The sequence below is a fragment of the Mus caroli genome, unplaced genomic scaffold (assembly GCF_978045245.1).
Source record: "Mus caroli unplaced genomic scaffold, Mus_caroli_1 scaffold_1, whole genome shotgun sequence".
Taxonomy (NCBI): domain Eukaryota; kingdom Metazoa; phylum Chordata; class Mammalia; order Rodentia; family Muridae; genus Mus; species Mus caroli.
In genome coordinates, this window is record NW_028227256.1 from 87,008,577 (window position 1) to 87,027,144 (window position 18,568).

Genomic DNA, 18,568 nt, shown 5'->3' on the forward strand with positions numbered 1-18,568 from the left:
ACTTTTTCATGACCATTTGGAGTCTTACTGGGGTTCCAGAAACTTCCCCTTCTGACTCTGGAGGCAGATTCCACTGTGGTCAGGCCATCCCTCTGCCTTTTGGCCATTGGACAAAATGCTGCAGCATTTGGGTTTTACTGCATCGTGGTTGCTCTGGGCTCATGTACACAAACAAGCTTATTGTTTTAGTCTTGGCTTTGGAGTTAGTCAAGAGTTTTAGAAAGGGCTAGATGAGAAGGACCACTGTTCAACACAGCCATATGTGTCCAGGTGTGTCTACCTTCACATCTGCACAGATAACTATGGACCACAACCAATGCCTCTTCTGCACAACTTCAGGAGGTTGTGTATCTTACATCTGAGTGGAAGTGGTTTCCAGGGCACCAGTTCCAGGATCTTTGCTCTAAACAAGTCTTAAAGAAGCACCCAGAGCCCGACAGAGGTGGTATACACCTTTAATCCCAGCACTTGGGAGGCAGAGGCAGGTAGATTTCTGAGTTTGAGGCCAGCCTGGTCTACAGAGTGAGTTCCAGGACAGCCAGGACTACACAGAGAAACCCTGTCTTGGGGAGGACAAAAAAAAAAAAAAAAAAAGCACTCAGAGGTTTTGGGATAGTCTCTTTTCAATAACACAGGAACTTTGAAAGAGATAAGCTTCCCAATAGGAGGTGTGAAGTGAGCTCTTAGAAGCAGGAAACTTGACATCCAGAGCCCCAGGAAGAAAGGGGAAAGTTTAGGTCCAGTTTTTTTTATGTGGAAGCATGTTGAAGAGATTTCTCCATTGGCAAACTGTCCCAGCTCCTGCTCTGGGGAGAGGCTGGTTACCTCTTTCCTCTCTTAGGGTTTTACTGCTGTGAACAGACACCATGACCAAGACAATTCTTACAAAAGACAACATTTAATTAGGGCTGGCTTATAGGTTCAGAGATTCAGTCTATTATCATCAAGACACAAACATGGCAGCATCCAGGCAGGCATGGTACAGGAAGATCTGAGAGTTCTACATCTTCATCTGAAGGCTGCTAGCAGAATACTGGCTTCCAGGTAGCTAGGATGAGGGTCTTAAAGCCCACACCCACAGTGCCACACCTACTCCAACAGGACCACACCTTCTAATAATGCCACTCCCTAGGTTGTGAATATACAAACCATAACACTTTCAACAGTAGATGGTTCTGGAGCCCAGAGATCAGATCTAGAGAAACCCACTCTGCAGATTTCATCACAATGCTGAGAAGTCCTCGGGTAATATCACTGGACTGTTTGTTCTTCTTGTATATAAAATTACTAAATAACATCACTTACAGGGGAACTTCCCTGGTAGAGATGTAGAACAGAGGAAGCATCCAAGACAACAGCGCTACCAACTGAGGGGTCGCATGTCCTTCTACAGTGTCCCCTGTTAATTTCACCGGCACGGAAAGTCTCCACTCAAATCTGTACAGGAACCATGCTGACAGAACCCAGAGGACACAGAGAAGTTGATTCCCTGTGATGTCCAAGGCTGCGCCTGAAACTCACCAGCTGGTCTTTGCCATTTCGGAGACCATCATTCCTGATGCAACTACACCACACAGAAGCCTGAGCAAGCAGTGAGCAAGCAGACCTCTGTGTAGAACCCAGGCCTCTAGCTCAGCCCAGGCCCGTGCTGCCCAGAGCCAGCGATGAGCATCGTCCACCAACAGGGAACAGAAGCACAGCCCCACAGGGTCAAGATCCACAAGGCAGTGACTGTGCAAATTCACTCATTTCATGCTGGCTGCCACTCAGCCAAAGATAAACCAAGCTTTGCAGAATAAATTTTAGAATTAAAGACTTTTAACCTTCCCACAAGATGAGTGTCTTTTACTACCTACATTCTTCCAAATGTTAATACTATCATGAAATTCCTAAACCAAATATTCTGGAAACATCAAAGGACACATGAATTTATTCTATTCTACATTTAAACTATCTTAATGTATGCTTAGTTCCCACTCTCATGGAGATCAAACTCTAGCTGTGTACACGCACAAACACACACACACAGAAACACACCACTGAATATTTACAAACTACATGATAGAGTAGAGGCTAGCCTCGTAGGTCCAATTTCTCTTTGATTCTGAAATTCTGGGCCAGAGGTTTAGTAAATATGGGCAGAGACCAAGGAAAAGCCTTGTAGAGTTCACTAGTTTCAAAGCACAAAAAAAAAAATTGACATAATTTTTCTAGTACAAGTTATTTTTTTTAAGATTTTATTTTTAATTATGTGTACATGTTTGTGTATAGGGGTATGCATTTGAGTTCCAGGAGAAGGTGTTCGAGCCCTTGGAGCTGGAGTTACAGGTAGTTGACAGCCACCCAAACTGGGTGGTGGGAACTGAACTCATGTCTTCTGCAAGAGAAGGGCACACACTCAATTGCCCTGTCATCTTTCCAGCCCCTTTCTGCTGTAACTTCTTCCTTGTGTGGTTGAGGAAACCCTGGCCACCTGCTATGTGCTGTTGGAGACCACAGCATCCCTTCTGACTCTTTTGTTCTAAGGTTATCAAATAGGTGTTCCATCTATTACAAACACGGTAACTGTGGTGGTTTGAATAGGAATGGCTACCATAGACTCATGTGTTTGAATGCTGGGCCATAAGGAGTGGCACTATGAGGAGGTGTGACCTTGTTGGAGGCAGGTGTCACTGTGAGGTGGGCTTTGAGGTCTCTAATGTTCAAGCTATGCCCAGTGTGGTACACAGTCTCCTTCTGCTGCCTGTGGATCAAGTTGTAGAACTCTCAGTTCCTATTCCAGCACATGTCTGCCTAGATGCTGCCATGTTTCCCACCATAATGATGGTAACTATAATTTCTTTCAAATATTATTTTTAATGGTGGTTCTTCAACATTTTCGCCTCCCTTGTAGCCCACCACCCAGCAAAGGTAGTAGAAAAGAAAGGATACAGGGGGAGGGAGAAGTGAACCAGTGGTTTAGAAAGGTTCTTTGGAGCAACTCCTGTTTGTGTTGTCCAGAAATAGGCAGTTCAGTTCACAGGTTAACAGGCAGCTGCAGCTCCATCCACTCAAAAACATTTCACAAATACACCAGCAGTCCAGTTCAGTAGAGTCAGGTTAATAACAGCAGTGACATGACCTAGCAAAGACAGCCAGGCCTCAGCCTACGCAGAAGGGACCAGCAGGAACACTAGAAGTTCTTGGCTGTGGCTCTCTCAGTGAAGACCTGAGACCGGCAAATGTTGCCCTAGTAAGCAAGCTCTATCTTTGTCATTCTGTGGAGTCCTATTTATAATCTCCAAACATCATGTATCCTCCACAGGTCTTGTCTCAACACATGCAAATCCCATCAGCCCGAGTCCGAGGAGTCCCGACAAATGGAGCTCAACTATGCAATGTAAGGTGGACGAATACATGTGTGTTGTTAGCAAAGAATCCTTCATCACGTGTCCTTTCATGTGTTTGCTCTAGCAGAGCATCCTCTCTCCTGTGTCTGCTTCAGTGAAATGCTCCCTCACCAGTCTGCCTTAGTCTTTCACCTGTGTCCACTTAAGGAACACTCCTTCATGTGTTTGTCCCAGCAAAACACCATCCAACACAGCTGACTCTTCAAAGAACCCTAAGGTTTCCACTTCGATGATAACAGACTAAACCTCTGCAACTGTAAGCCAGCCCCAGTTAAATATTTTCTTTTATAATAGTTGCCATGCTCCTGGTGTCTGTTCATAGCAATAAAACCCATGCTAAAATCGTAACCTTTCCAGAATAGAAGAAAGGAAAGCAAGGGGCAAGAAACAAAAGGAGGGGCTGGAGAAATGGCTCAGAGGTTAAGAGCACTAGCTGTTCTTCCAGAGGACCAGGTTTCAATTCTCAGCATCATATGGCAGGTCACAGCCGTCTGAAACTTCAGGACTAGGGGGTCTGATACTCTCTCTTGGTCTCTGTTGGTGCCAGCCACACAAACAGTGTGCAGACAGAATTACGCAGTTCAATTCACAGATTAGCAGGCACACACACATACACACACACACACACACACACACACACACACACACACACACGAGAGAGAGAGAGAGAGAGAGAGAGAGAGAGAGAGAGAGAGAGAGAGAGAGAGCAAAGGAAATACTAGCTGTAGTACTCTTATAGAGTGCCTTATAAATCTTCTTAGCCAGCTTTATACTGTGATCTTACTGTGGGCTACAAAGGATCCCACACACATTCCAATGAGGTTTCTGTGGGTAAGAGAGAGTCTTACAAAGGTGTTTGAGCAAGAAAGAGGGGTGTGTGTTTTGAGTCCATTTAACTTCCTTCACTGTAGTCATTGTTAGTTGGCTAAAAATACCTGTAAATAAAAAACATATATATATATACATATGGTGTCAGAGGGAGTAGAAGCACCTTCCTCCTCTTACACAAGTAAAGAGGGCAGAGAGGATGCACATCCATAGTTGCACAAAGCCTCACCACGTGCACACTCACCCTAGGCCTGCACACATACACGGCACTACATACATAGACATACCATTTGTGTCTGCCCCCCAAACTCGCATATACATAAAGTTGCTATTTAATGCTGGACATGGGTATTTGCTGCTGGCTCTCTGCATTAGTTCACTCAGTCTCCAACTCAGTTAAATGTGACTTCTTCTCTATTGAGGGCAGAGAGCCAAAAGTCATGCTACTTTCCCAGATCTTCTTACAGCTCAGATCCTGGCTATGATTTAATATGTGCCAATCAGAAGCTCCATTCAAGACTCTCATTCAGTGCCGAGTTCAGTGGAGAGATGGCAGGAGGAGGCTCTGCAGGCAGCAGAGAGTCTGACCGCTTCCCGGTGACATCAATGGTGACAACAATGGTGGCAGAGATGTGTCTGGGGGTTCACCAACAGTCCTTCCCTTTAGTTCCCCTAGAGGGTCTGTCATCTGTTGTAGTGATGCAAGGATCTCCTTTTCTGGACCTGACACAATGGCTCTGCTTACTGTCACCTGGCTTAACCGGTCACCTCCATCCATCACAGCCTCTCCTGGTTGCTGTATGCTTGATCTTGAACTAGAACGTGAGATCTCCAAGGTTTGACTTCTCAAACAATGTGAGAGCCTGACACGTCCCAGAGAGAGATCTTCTTGCCTCCACCCTCAACAAACTAGAGTTAGGGGCATGTGTTTGGGCATATGAGGCTCCATGTGTGGAGCAGGGGATTTGAAATCAAGTTTTCATTCTTGCATGGTAAGCACCCACTGGACCAGCTCCCCAGACTGGCCCCAAGTCTAGCCGTTAAGCCAGCTTCCCCTCTCACAGTACATACAGACAACAGTAGCCTGCCTCATTCTTCCGGTTTCTGTACTGGGAGTGAGCATCAGGCAGGAGAGATGAAATGAAGTGTCCATGTGGTTGCTGCTATTGAGATACAGCAGCTTACTTGTTGAAACACTTTTGGGGTCTGGAGATTCAGGTGTTCAAGGCTGCCTACTGTAAATACCTATACATTATTGTGGGGGGTACCAAGGGGGGCTGTCTAGAAGGTGAGTTGCGAATGGAGTTTGGAAGGAAATGGCTGCATTTCCAGAAAGGACCAGGAGACCCTCCAGCCTAGGCAGCTGAGGTCCTCCTCATACTGGGTATCAAGTCTACACAGAGTCACACACATGACTCTGTTGTTCACAGTATGGCTCACTTATCTAGCCAAAATGGAGACGAAAATGCTACAGGAATGTCTTTGTGCTACCTGGGCTTCCTCCCAGCTGAAGGCCAGACCCTTAGCAGGAGTAAGGAGACACCATCAATGTGTGGGAGTTCAGACCATTTGTACTGCACTTGCTAGGACCTGAGAACTGGAGCCACAGACAGAGTCCAGAGATGGGAGAACAGAGAACCATCGAGAACAGGATAGGCAGGAGCATCCATCACAAGGCATGAGAGTGACCAGAGGCACAAGGCAACATAAATTGGATGGATTGTGTTACTTTTTATTGATGGGTGCAAAGCACACAGAAATATATTTTTAAAAGTATACACATAGAAATATACAATAATAGTCATAGAGTGTTTGATGAGCGTCAATAGACTGAGCAAGCTCAAATATCAGTGTTGAAACCCAAGAAACAAGGTTCACAGAGCCCTGCTTTAGTCTGTCCCAGCATTTGCCTCCACAGTCCAGAACATCTTATAACACTGACAAGAATTTCAGAATTTTTTTTAAAAAACTTTTTTTTAAGTTATTTATTTTTAAATTGAGTGAATGGCTTTCACTATTTCTTTTGTTCAATACCACATCTGTGGTGTAGCTTATGTACGGCTAGGTACTATAACCAGCTGTTATGTTTGCTTTCTCTGTGTTAAGATCTGGGGTCAGTGAGATGGCTCAGCAGGTAAAGGTGCTTGCTGCCAAATGTGACAATCTGAGTTCAATCCCCAGGACCTACCCACATGATAGAAGGAGAGAACCAATCCTTGAATGTTGCCCTCTGGCCTCTTCATGTATGCCATGCTGCAGAGAGGAGAGAAAGAAGGAGAGTGAGAGAGAATAGAAAGTCAATAAAATATGGAAAGATGGAAAAGTTTCACTCAATGGTAGTATACTTGCCTAGGTAATACAAGGCCTGGATTGTACCCCTCCCCCCCCACACACACCCCTGAAATCAAATCAGGAATTCTGCTACATCTGTTTGACTCAGCAAGATGTTTGAGAGGACTGCCCTTCCCACACTGTTGGGCAGTGTGCCAGTCTTCACAAGTGGGAAAGCATGTGCCCAGGTGGGCTCTGGACTGGCCTGCCCACAGCAGGCAAGCCTTTTTCCTTAGTGTGGATTCTTAATGGGCCATGATAGATAGTCGTGCACGAGGTCCAGCCCGCTTCCTCTGCACTGAGGTAGCCATGGTTTCCTTGACCTTTGGGATTTCAGCTGTCAGAAGCAGCTTGTCAAACACTGCAAACATACCGTCAGGTTTCGATGGAGGTTCCTTTGATTCTGTAGATTTCTCTGAGCAGGACTGCCATCCTGGCAGGATTGGGTTTTCTATCAAAAACACCATCATGTCATCTCTCATCTTAGGTATAACTGAAATCTTAAAACAAAGATCTGATTTCTTGTAGCACATAGACATGCCTGCCCAAGTCCATTTATCATAGTGAAAAAATTTGTAGCGTCCATTATTTTGGGTATATTTCATTCAGACAAGGAGATGTGTGCTCCAGAACTCCCACTGGATATTAGCTGTGGTTGCCATGGCTGCCGCTGACATCATCACCATTGCCATGGACGTCACATCATCGTTATGGCTTCTGCCCTGTTGCTGTTTGGATTTTCTTCATCCAGATGATGGGGTTTGTGATCTCTTCCTAAGACTAGGGTGAGGGAAGTTTGTGAGCAACCTTCATCAACTAGGACGCCATCAAGGAAGTTCAGCGTCACTCTCATCTCTCACATCCCAGACTCCTTTCGGGAAAACAAGAAAGAATGATTTGGATAGAGATGTATAGATAGAGATATGGAAAGGTGCTCATCTCCAGGATAACACCCCTCCTAAGCCCCCATCGCTTCACTGTCCCCGGGACACACAACTCTGCCAATTAACCTCATGTGCGGATGAAGAAAACTCAGTGAGTTCAGAGAGCTAGTAAATCACAGAGCCTGGGGTTGTGAATCCCAGCTCCAAGTAGACGCATCTCTCTGGCACTTGGGAATGCTGTAAATCTTCACATTCAAACTGCCACTTTTCACGTTGTGGAAACCATCCCAGCAGCCCTGGGCCGGTGGGGAAAGGCTCTGGTCACAGAGGTAACAGTCCGGCAGGGCTTCCTCTGGCTCGCAGTTTGCTCTGCTTCCACCTGGCTCCGTGCTGTAAGCCAATCAGCTAGCTGCTAATCAGTTAGCTGCTAATCAGTTAGCCAATCAGCTAGCCGCTAAACTCAGCTCCCAGGGTGCTCTTCAGACACACAAATTCCAGCAGTTAATAGCAAAACTGTTAGACCAGATTAAATTTGCCAAAGTGACTTGGGCCTAGCTGAGAAAAATGGACCCCCCTTGAAATGATGCTTTGTCAGCCAAGAGTAACAAAAGCCTGGCTAGAAACCCTTTTGGTTAATTATTCAACAAGCAGAACACATGCTAGGGGGACTTGGCTGAGGCCTTGCGCCCACAGAGGGTGGAGGAGATGTGAACCCCGTTTAATTTATTTTTCATTCCTGTCCTCTGCCTTTCTTAGCTAACAAAATGGTCCTGTGGGGGGAATTCCCTGGTTTTGACATTGGGAATCTGCAGGACCTGTCTGGAAGGTGACTAATGACAGAAGAGGCCGTGAGCTGAAGAGTGTGGTCAAAGAGAGGAAAGGGAGTGGGACAGAAGTGAGATAAAGGAGGAATTATGGGAATGGGGATGAAGGGGAGGGGGCCGCAGACATGGGAGGCAACCTCATCTTTGCTTCCACTGCATTTTTCTTGCCAGAGGAAAAGGCAAGTGTGTGCTGTAAAAGATTTCATGTTTTTGGGAAGAATTGATTCTTTGAAAAACAAAACCGCCTGTGCTACAGTGGCTGAGGGTGACACACCCACCTCTGTTTTTCTAGAAGGTTCTATGGCATCCCAGGAGGAATGCAAACACACCCACACCCTCTTCTATTTTACCCTTTGTATCTATCTTTGCTTTTGAAGAAGCCAGATAAGTATGGCCCTTTATTCGGGAGAAAAGTGTCGGGTGGGAGATTTCCTTATGGCTTTCTACAAACACCTGGGCCACACCCCTAGGCCTCCTCTGTCAGCATCTGCTGGTTTAGCACTGCTCTGGGCTTTGTGTTTAGAGTGGTTCAGGCTTGGCCTTTGTGTAATCTCCACCACCACCCCCAGCCCTCAGGCAGAAAGCCCATCTCACACTGGGGGTGGGGGGAAGGGGTGGGGGGTGGGGGGTGGGGGTGGGGGTGGGGGTGGGAGTGGGAGTTCCAGGCAGGCAACTGCTTGCTCTGCACACACCTTTATGTTCTCTCTCTCTCTCTCTCTCTCTCCCCCTCTCCCTCTCCCCTCCTCACCTCCCTCCCTCCCTCTTCTTTCTCTCTTTATCTCTTTCCAAGACTACTTCTTCCAAGTCTTTCTTATGAAGAAATGCTTCTTCAGTCTGAATTTAAGGCATTTTACGACACAGTGGACCTTTCTCCTAAATGTCACATCATTGACTTGTCAGGGGCAGAGATACCCATACACCCCTTGCTCTCTGTTAATCCTCACCCTTATGGCATTAATTTAGCACTTTCACGAATCCCCATTCTACCTCCTTCCACCAGCACTGCTTAACAATATCCCAGCTACCCCTCCATTCACTTACCACATCTATCCACTGGTGTCTGTCCAGGCTCTTGAATACAAAGACTGCCAATAGTGAGGGAGTAGGAGTCCTGGGTTCTGAATGCTGTAGGCCTGTCCTGGTATGGTGTAAACTTCATCTCCTGGGGAGGGGAGTGAGAGGCTGAACTGGCTTTCTCTGTGCACAGGCTACCTGACCACTAGGATGAGAGAAGCCACAGGAACAGCTGCAAAGAGCACTCCTCCATCTTAGAGACAAGACAACCAAAGCTAGACAACACACCCTCGCTATTTATTTCCATCATGGTCCCTACAGAAAGCAGGAGTGGAGGCTGATGAGAGGAAAGATGACTTTCTGTAGTTCGAGGAAGGTGAGAAGTGGGAATTCCCCACCTCCACCCCAGTAAGCTTGCCACTCCCGTGGGAACGTTTTGCTGGGTTTCTGATCCTGTGCTAGTGGGGGAAGCAGAGTCCTGCTGTAACTGCCTCTCTCTGGAATGAAGTTTAAGAATACCTCAGTAGGCTGGGCGGGAGACCCCATGCACAAGTGGCAGTGCCGGGTCAGGACAGAGCAGGGGCTAGCCACAGTGATGGATCCCAAGAAGACTGACAAGTAAGAAGTGCTCTCATCTCCATACTGCCGAGGCTGCAGAGCTGAGAGGCTAGGTCACTCAATGGACCCCGAGTGGCCAGCAGCCTGGCATTCTCCTGCTGTCTCCGCCTCAGACACAGAAATGATACACTTCTCCAAACGCCTGTGTCAAAAAGCATCTCATCCTAAAGGGTCCCAAGGATCCTGGGAATACAGAAGCAGACTCTGGGCTGTAAGGAGGCCAAACCTGCTTTGGTGCTCAATTGCTCTGGGCCTTGAGTGGCCCCAAGGCTTGACCCGTCCAGCAGGTCCAGTTATTCGAGGGTCACGAGGGGACCTCCTCCTAAGAACCAAATGGGGTGGGGGGGGTAGAGAGAGCCTTGTACGAATAACAACACGGAAACCGTTCTGGAATGTATCAAAGCCCCCGATTCAATTGAAAAAGGTCCAAGGCTTAAATGCACAAGCAAAAGGGGAAGTACAGTTACTTATCAGTGGGAGGGGTAGGGCAATACAAGCAAAAGGAGAAGTACTTATGGGAGGGGGGCAATAGAAATTCTTTCTTTTGGCAGGTACACCGGGAAACAGGAACTTGGTATCAGGGTGTGGTCAGGACATCGGCAATGGCTTAGGGCTGGAACATTCTTGGAATTGGTGTTGGTGGCCCACTTTTGACCCCCTTTTCTTCTCGGGGGGAGAGGCCCAATTCAGAGATCAAGAGTTGTCTTAATAGCTCCCAACAAAGGCTCTTCCACAGGAGAAGCCTGAGTTCCCCAGCCAGAAACTGGTGCTCTATGACCCTGGGCAGTAGCTGGATGCTTAAAGCTTCATCACATGTAATAACTCACAGGAGGAGCTGGGGTGATGGCTCAGCTGGGATAGTGCTTCCAGGATAATTGTGAGGACCTGCTTTCCTCTGAACCATCCATGGGAAAAGCTGGGCGAGGAGGCAGTTTCTTATAATCCCAGCATGAGGGAGGCACAGGTAGGAGGCTCCCTAGGACTCTGTGGCCAGCCAGCTTAGCTTCATTGTTGAAGTGAGCAGGGGTCCTAGTGAGAAGCTCCAGTTCAAAATCCAAGGTAGAGTGTGGCTGACAGATGGTGCCGTGGTTAAAAGTGCTGGTTGGGCAAGTTTGAGGACCTGAGCTTGAAAAAAAAATGTTGATTGTGGTTGCATGTGCTCTTGGAGATAGAGACAGGGGAATTTCTGGGGTTTGTTGACCTCTGGCCTATAGACACACACATACATACACACACACTCACACAGGCACACACACACCCCAACAAACCAACAAAACCAATATATCCGGCTCCCAAGAAACAACACTCAAGGATGAATTCTGGCTTCCACATACATACTCACATACATATGTGTGCACATATCCTTCCCACCCAAACATATATACACAAACATACATATAAATAAATGAATGAAGAAATATAGGAGCCAACCCTTCTGCAAGGAAATGTGTCTTTGGTGTCCACCTGCCAAGTAAATTCTAAACCACTGGGCTGCCTACAGGCTCAAGGGTATGAGTCAGATGCCCCATAACACGACAACCTCCATTTTACTCTCTGAGATGCCTTATAACTGAACTTTTGTAAACCCCCATGCTAGAGGTAACAGTGGTGAGTGTTCAAGCTGGATTGCCAAACCCTGCCTGTGTCTCTTACTCATGGGATTGTGGTCAGGGTGTCAATAGCCATCCGAAGGGGTAAGGGTCTTTATAATCCACCATAAGGTTCAATACTTCCATCTGCAGAAAAGCCAGGCTCAGGCCTCACCCAAGGAAGGCTTAGAAAGGGCACTTGGGCATTTTATTAAGCAGGTGTGTTTAAACTGGTTCTCCTTAAAAATATGCTGGGGCTTTTCTTTTAATAGAGAAATGTCACCCAGCTTAAATCAGTGAAGACACACCCGACACCATTCTTCTCTGTTTTGAAAGGACTTTTCATACAATCAGGTGGTTTGTTACACAACCGAACTGCCCGAACTGCCCGTCACCTCCCTCTGGGTTTCCATGGGTGTATGTTTCTTTTTAATTCTAGAGATGAGACATCTGTTCTCCGCTCTTGCTCTGGGACAGTAGCTCTTCTCCATGACCCAAACTATCCCCAGCTGTGTGTCCTTTGGAACGGAGAGCATGACCCTCTCTCTGCATGGACCACTCCGCACCCAGGAGGCATCATTCCGAACTCCGTCCAGGATGGAGCCTTCCAGCCCTTCATCATCTGAAAACTATGTGCAGGGCAGCAAGACTGTACTCATGACCCAGGGTGACCACGTACTCTCTCCTCCTCAGAACCTGATTTTTGGAGAAGCAGCCAGGGTGCACAGAGGAAGGCGATCACCATGGTGCCCCCAAAGCTCCAGCAGCCATGTGCTAATAATGCAAGAAGCCGAAGGAGATTGAGGGGGAGACTTGGCTCAGAGACTGGAAACAGAAATGATAAGCGAAGTGATGCTTAATTAAAAGCACATTTGTAAAAAGATCAGGCCTGGCCAAAAAAAAAAAAAAATGACAACGATAGCTAAACTTTTAAAATCAAGTCACTCTCTCCTGAGATTTCTTCCAGAGCCAGGCTGGATTCAGGACTCTGGGTTTTGTCTTCCAGGAGAGTCTGCAGATCTGGGGAGGCATGGGGGGCAGGCAGTGAGGGGGAGGTAAACTAAGTGACAAAGTGCTAGCTCCTGGGGCGTCTGCAAAGGGCAGGGCTTCTCCAAGCATGACCCTAGATATGAAAGGCCATGGCAGGAATGAGGCAAAGCTCAAACATGCCTCACCTACGTGCCAGCCACAATCCCAGGGCAGACACCGCAAACACACAGGAATGGCTTCCCAAGGATGGAGTTCCCGAAACAAAAACCTGAACTCCAAATCATGAATGTCCTGGGAAAATGGATCACTCTGTAAAGTGCCTGCCTTGCAAGCACAAGGACATGAGTGTAGACCCCAGAACTCACAAACTCACATACAAAAAAAAAAAAGCCCTAGCCTGTGCTTATATCGATACTGGGATGCAGAAACAGATGGATCCCTTAGACCCACCAAGCAGCTTAGCCTACTCCTAGCTCAACGAGAGACCCTGTCTCAAAAAAAGAGCCGGGCGTGGTGGTGCACGCCTTTAATCCCAGCACTCGGGAGGCAGAGGCAGGCGGATTTCTGAGTTCGAGGCCAGCCTGGTCTACAAAGTGAGCTCCAGGACAGCCAGAGCTATAAAAGAGAAACCCTGTCTCGAAAAACCAAAAAAAAAAAAAAAAAAAAGAAAGGTGAATGATATCCAAGGAATGACACCAGAGGTACTCCTATGAATAACACACACAGGAGTCTACACACACATGCACAGGCATATACTCACACACACATATTCACACACACAGAGACATACATGCACACATGCACACATACACTTGCTCATGCACACACACGTATGCAGAGAAAAGCAGATTCCCAGGAGTAGTCTGAGATGCATCTTCATCTTTGGAAAATATTATTTTAAATCTCAGAAAACAGACCTGCAACTCACAGGGGAAATTACAGGAAGGTGCATTTTTCAACTACAAAACCTTCCAAGAACAAGGCTGTAGGACAGGAGATGGAGACGGCCTCTCTACCCTACTCCCTGGACTCCCAGCCCCTCTCCTGGAATGATTTACACAGGGAGACTCAATGGTCACAGGCAGAGCTACCACATTCACATCTGCCTGTGAATGAAGACTGCTTGCAGATGTGTCCACATTGCTGTTCAGGAAATGTTTATTGGTCAGAGGCTCAGAGGACACTTGTCCCTGTGTATATTGCCACTTAGTTGTCCCCTCTGTGACAGGAGAGTCCTCTACACGAAGCAGAAGCATCTCAAGTCTTCACCACTCTTTGAGAGCCCTACACTTCCCAGTGAATCACTGCTATCCAAGTATGCGGACAGCGTGCTTGCTGCTGGCGCCAAGAGGCACAGTGTATCTTCAATAAAAGTGGTATTTGCCGTTGGTAAAACCTAGATTATTTTTGCTCTTAGAGAAATTGATTTCCTAGAACATGATTAATTATGTCTGCAAAACAGAAAATCCATCAAAGACAAAGTGGTTTTCCTTTCAGAAAACACTAAAAAAAAATCTCTACCATGTCATTGCATAAATATGATGTGCTATTAATAGGCATCTTGTCTCCTTATACTGGGTTCATGTTCCGGGGAAGTGGGGACTTGCTTCGAGACTAGGGAAATGTTTTGTTCTCTTCTCTGGTTCCTGAGAATCTAAGCAAAAGTTCTGCCTGTACTTACTCTAATGAGGGTCATTGTGTGGGGGAAACAAGGAACGAGACCCCAACTTCCAGTGTGAAAGGGACTTTTTCAGTGAGTCTGTGCTACCTTCAAGGGAGGTCTAGAATCCCACTACCTCCCAACTAACCCACTTCCTATACCCTCACCCAGCAGGCCCAGGATGCCACCTTGCTCCAGCCATGACTGTGCACACTGGCCCCCTCTAGGACTGTGTAAGAAAGCCTTTCCAGAGGCAGCCCTGGGAGTGTTACCTTCTGGCTGGGATTTCTCAATCCATCTCCCTTCCTTTCTAGAAGGTCACTCTAATCAGACAGCCAGAGTGATCCTGTAAAAACCAGTGAGATCACAGGCTGTGTGGCTCAATCCTTGCAAAAGCCTCCCATCTCAACCATAGTTAAAAACAGAGTTCTTAGCCCCATCCTAGGCAGGAACTCCTTTTCTCTCTCTGGCTGCCCCAGCCAGACTGTACTGGCTTTCTGTTTTCAGAACAACCACTGGACCATCATATTGTTGCTGGCTTCTCAAATGGGGACTTTCTCCCGTGAGGGTATCTTCATACAGGCTCTTCTGTGTTGCAGGATTTTCCCTGTCCAATTACATTAGTGCAGAGGAGGCCTGTGATTGGACAGGGAAAAGGGAGGTGGAGCTAAGAGTTGCAGGGACAGAAAGGTTATCAGAGGAGAGGGAGAGAAGAATGGCGGCTGACATGATGATTGTGTGAGGTTTGAATAATTGGGATAAAGATTTTATCATTATCAATTGGCTCTGAAATTATTATATGGGCATCTTGTAAATTGTGATATTATTGATACATAAATCTGGTTGGTTAATTAAGCTTTAAGTCTTAATTCTACTAGGTAATTTGGTGTTAAGAAGGCTGACTGTGGTATGACAGCAAGAGGAACTGGGTGGGGGGGGCTGCCAGAGAGTTGGCCCTGTAGGAGCCCTGTGGTCTGGCGTGGCTGGAGAGTTGGAGGGTTAGCAGGAGCACAGGAGCATGGTCCAGCCCCATGGAGAGTTGGCATGTTCATTTTTTAATACTTCCTACAACACTTCTGTGCTTTTATAAATCTTCAAGGCAAATGTTACTTTCCTGCAGAACTTTCCCAAATGCTGATGTTGGAGTTCTCGCAGCTTCTTCACACTTCCTGCACCTGTGTCGGCTTCCGGCTTCCATAACACTCATTACTCCCAACACACCACATAGCTTCCCTTACAGCAAGCCACGTTTCTTACAGTGGAGGCACATCTGTTTAACCCTCTATATAAGCCCTACTTTTTATTCTGAGCCTGACACAGAGTAATCTTCAAAGTGCATTTGAATGACTAAATGAATGGTTGTTTGCTTGAGTGGTCTAAAAGCAAAGATAGGGAGGTAAAATAGATATAGATTGGTAAACAGACGACTGAGAAGGTTTTTGAGTAGGTGGTGGATGGAAGAATGGATGAATGGGTGGATAGGTTGGTAGGGGAATACATGAATAGACGGATGACTGGATGGATAAATGGATAGATAGATCACTGGGTAGATGTGCGGATGAATGGATGTGTGGATGGATGAATGGATGGATGGATGGATGGATGGATGATTGGATGATGAAAGCCTAGATTAATGAGTGAATGGGTATATGAATGTGTGAGAGAGTAGATAGATGGGTGGATGGGTAAATTAATAAATAATGGTTGGGTAGGGGGCTGGAGAGATGGCTCAGGTCTTCCAAAGGTCCTGTGTTCAATTCCCAGCAGCCACATGGTGGCTCACAACCATCTGTAATAGGATCTGATGCTCATCTGGTGTGTCTAAAAGCAGCTACAGTGTACTCATATACTATAATAAACAATTTTTTTAAAAAAAATAATGGTTGGGTAGATTTAGTAGACTAAGGGATGGAAGGGTGGGTGGGTGATAGGTAGCTCAATCCCCTCCTCCTACATATAGAAAGCATGGTTGGCTTCAGGAGTGCCTAACTCAAGAGCATTGGGACCACCAAAGGAGACTGCGATTCAGTCGGTTTGGATTGGAGCCCAGGAATCTCAGTGTAATAAGCTCCCCGGGGTTTATTTTGTACAGGGAAGATTGAGTCAAGGGATGTCAGAAAGGTCTGTAACAGGCTTTCTATCAGCCTGAGCACCTGGAAGAACGCTCCACCTCCTGCAAAGTAAACACTCAGGAGAACATTCTCTAGGAACAAGGATTGAGAAAGATGGCCGCCAGAAACACACCAGAAGGTCCTTTGGGCTTCTTCCCAGTGTCCCTACCATGGTCTGAATCCTCCCTGTAGAAGAGATCAACAGAGCATGCACCTTCCCTTGTCCTCCTTCCACAGTGGAGCTCACTGGCTTTCTTGCCTCCAGGTTGGGGACAGAGGAGAGGCTAGAGCAGCCCAGACTCTGCCCAGGTGATCAAACTTCCTGTCCGTCACAGGTTAGAATCATCAGGCATCACACTTGACCTTTACCTGGTTGCTTTCGAGGGCTTGCATGATTTTGCAGCACCCCTTCAGGAGCCAGCTGTGTTCTGCCTGTTTCTTTAAATGATGCTGGCTCTCCTTCACAGCCTGTGGTGAGTAACTGTCCCCTAGCACAGCCACACAGCTTTGTGACGATCATCGTACACACAAATATCTAGCTGTTTTCAACACTGGGTCCTTTAATGAATGGGGATTCATGCAGGTTCTGCATGCAAAAAAGACTGAGGGCTGGGGGTGGGGAAAGTATAGAAAAGAAAAAGGGATGAAGGAAGCTCCTTAAATCAACACAACCAAGATAGATAGAGTTGAATACAAAGTCCTGGGCTTGTATGTCTGAGAGGTCACATGCCATTTAGGAAAATACTACTGTTGTTTTTTGAATTAAAAAGTTGTCAAAACACTTTCTCAGTATTTATATTTTTACCCATAGATTAGCGCTGTTCTCAACCTTGGTCAGGGATGCATCTTTTTGCAGTGGGCAAGACTTTTTTTTTTTTTTGCAGAGACTCATATTTGGTCCAAGTGGTAAGAATGAGTTGTCTTGAGTGTTTCATCTCTAAGCGGGACATGTATCACCCCCTCCAGGGCTGGGGAATACAGAGAAAGAGGGGCAGAGAGCAGCTAAGAGCCAGAAGAGGGGGAGGAGGGGGGAGGGGGAGGAGAAGGGGGAGGAGGGAAGGGGAGGAGGGAAGGGGAGGAGGGGGAGAGCTATGTGAGCTATTTCCTCTGGACACAACATGGCCACTGCACTCATGAACTCACAGCTGTGGCTACTTGCAAGCCCAACAGCACCCAAGATGCCAGAATGACTTACCACAAGTCCGGATCCCTGCCTGAGGAGCTATTGGTGACAGGTGGCCACTGAAGGACACAGAATAATTTTTCTTCAGTGGTGTAGCACACTGGGAAGATGCCCACCCTGGAAAAAGCCATGGGAAAATGAAATGTGAGCTAGGGTGAGACTCCACTGTCAGTGTGCTTGGATGGCGCACACGAGGCCTTGAACTCCATTTCCCTCACCCAGTCACATTTACGGGCTCTGGGTCTTGTATTCGTGCAGAAGGTCCTGAAGTTCAAGGGTCATGCTCAGTTGTGTAATGAGTTCAAAGCCAGTCTGGGCTGCATTAAAACAAAACAAAATAATCCAAAAACAAAATGGGTTGCATTGAAAGGATATGGGATCACGTGGTGGGGATTTTATCCGATGTTTCCTGTGTGAAAGTTATAAGCACAAATGGGTGTAGATCATAAAACGCTGATGTCTTTGTTTGAAAGGACTGGTGTAAGTCCTTGGTTCTTTCCATTCATAGGTAAATTCTTGAACCACCTCACCTACCCAAGAGTCAAGGCAGTGTGACCTTCCCAGCAACGTCTCCTGTCCTCCAGGAAACGCTTATCCAGCAGACTTTCAGAGGATTGGAGCTGAACAGGATGGTTGCATTCCTTCTTTCTGGCTGGCTTCTTTGTCCTGCAGGGACGTGCTTCCTCCAGCAAACTCCTTTGCCAAGACCATGCCCACATTTTAAATACTTTGGAAGGAGATACAAGTTCATGCTTGCTTTTATACAGCCCGAGGTTTCGTCGTTTAACAGAAGTACTTAACATTTATGTTATTGTATTAGCTGATATTAGGGGGTCTTCATTTCGGCTCAGTTGTGATTTCTGTTTACATTTCCCTTGTGTTCCTGGCTTAGTCCCCTTCCTTGGCTGGGAGCCTCGCTTGCTGTCTTTTCAGTGGTGTGGCTTAAGTGCCCACACGCCCACGGCAACATTCCTAAGAGCAGCCCCTTACTCTCCCCCAACCCCCTCCCCCACGACCACTCCTCCATCCCCCCACTCCCCACCCTGCAGACAAATGTGCACTGGAGCACACAGAATGGAAAACAACCACAGAGCTTGTTGGCGCATTTTCTTTAGCTCCACCCCCTTTCCAAAATCTCCTTGAAGTG

At 46.9% G+C, this 18,568-nt stretch overlaps 1 long non-coding RNA gene across 1 annotated transcript; it reads right to left on the bottom strand.

Annotated features, from left to right (window-relative positions):
- Positions 1-6,725: 6,725 nt before the first annotated feature.
- LOC115032165 (uncharacterized) lies at positions 6,726-17,523 on the bottom strand. Its single transcript, XR_003837822.2, has 3 exons — positions 17,434-17,523; positions 9,298-9,418; positions 6,726-7,419 (listed from the first exon to the last, which is right to left on the bottom strand). It is a non-coding gene; the product is annotated as an uncharacterized LOC115032165 (long non-coding RNA).
- Positions 17,524-18,568: the final 1,045 nt, after the last annotated feature.